Source organism: Nannospalax galili, unplaced genomic scaffold (genome assembly GCF_000622305.1).
Source record: "Nannospalax galili isolate Female #2095 unplaced genomic scaffold, S.galili_v1.0 scaffold42, whole genome shotgun sequence".
Taxonomy (NCBI): domain Eukaryota; kingdom Metazoa; phylum Chordata; class Mammalia; order Rodentia; family Spalacidae; genus Nannospalax; species Nannospalax galili.
This window is the reverse complement of record NW_008348666.1, coordinates 804,061-805,644: the sequence shown is the minus strand read 5'-3', so window position 1 is coordinate 805,644 and position 1,584 is coordinate 804,061. Positions and strand designations below refer to the sequence as shown.

The 1,584-nt window shown below is 43.1% G+C and overlaps 1 protein-coding gene across 1 annotated transcript in view; it reads left to right on the top strand.

Moving 5' to 3' along the window:
- Positions 1 to 1,584, top strand: part of Susd6 (sushi domain containing 6) — a 116,657-nt gene that overhangs the window by 48,442 nt on the left and 66,631 nt on the right. The gene's annotated exons all lie outside the window — the stretch shown is intronic.

Genomic DNA, 1,584 nt, shown 5'->3' with positions numbered 1-1,584 from the left:
GCTCTCCCTCATATGTGGATCCTAGGATCAGACTCTGATAAATAAGTATGCAAACAGACATAACTGCAGGAACCAGGACAAGGGTAAGAAAACAGTGATGTAAAGGAAAAGAAATAACCTGAAGGGAAAAATAGTAGGTAACAGGCCTTAATAAGGGAGATATGGATAAAAATTGGGTTAGTTTAAGGGAGGGGGGAGGATAAAAATTGGGTTAGTTGAAGGGAGGGGGGAGGGAAGGGTATACAAGGAACCTAGGGGATAAAGGGAAAGAAGGAACTCAAGAGAGGTAGGAACATCAGAGAAGGGTATTAGTAAGGGAGAAAGGGGGGAAATGGGGGAACCTTAAGTGGGAAAACCATGATGGAAGGGTGAGACAATGCGAGAGGTAAACAATGCCTAGCTAGTTTCAAAAACCAGAGGGAACCATATTACTCCTACACCTACTGACAAATTATACATAGCAGATCAAGAAATATATGTCTAGGCAAGCTTTATCTGAGAACAACTGGTTTTTGCCCAAGATTTATCTACATGACACACAGTAATTAAACACACCAGACTGGTGGAGCTAAACTTCTTGGGTGTTTAACAGACATACTTTGAGGTCTATAATAATTTGGTCAGAGGTACATAAAGAACACTTTTTGCTCCTTGCCCTCATAGGTCGACTAGTTCCAGGGGACTATGAGCATCTCTCAAAATGTCCTATAATGATGGTGGATCTCCCGTCAGAGGTACATAAAGGACACTTTTTGCTCCTTGCCCTCCTAGGTCGACTACATCCAAGAAACTATGAGCATCTCTCAAAATGTCCTATAATCATGATGGGTCACCTGTCCTCTTGATCAGGGAGGCCGAGGAGACCCCACCAGATGGACTTGAACCAATATCCAGTCTATAGAGGAAGATCAACACAGAGGAATCATTTCCTCCATGCTTCCAAGCGAAGCCAACCATGGTTGAGCAGGATCTTTGACATCTTCACAAAGGCAGAACTGGTAAAAGAAAGGAGCCAAGGGCTCTTCCCAAGCCCATGTGACCCCTGAGGAACAGATCCTCAAATGACCTTAAGAGTAAAAATAAATCGGTTTATCTGGACCAACTGTATGGCCTTAAACACCCAAAAGGAAAGTATAACCAAAGATTAAAGGGGCCAATATAATTTTTTAAGAGTCCATATGTATAGCTAAAGGCTACATAACAAGCAACAATGCCAGACAGGTGATACCTTCTTTTGAGTTGTTGGCCAGGGTGGCCAAAGGGGTTCCCATATAGTAACCCAGCATAGAACTGAGAAAATGAACAGCAGTCCACAGTCTTATCCAAAGGAATACTGACAACTGATTACCGCTAGATGAGGAACATCTGACCCTCCTAAAACAAAGACCTCTAGATAGGCTGACTAGATTCACCAGAAGGGCAGCTAGTGTGGAATAGCTGGGGGTGCTGACAACACAGCAGACAGTAGCAGGGATATCAAAGTATAAGGGCTCTAGTGGGGGGAGGGAGGCTATGGGAGAGTCCTACCTGGGAAATGGGTCTATAAATAAATTTAAAAAAAGAAAAATATGCTTCTTCAAAGCC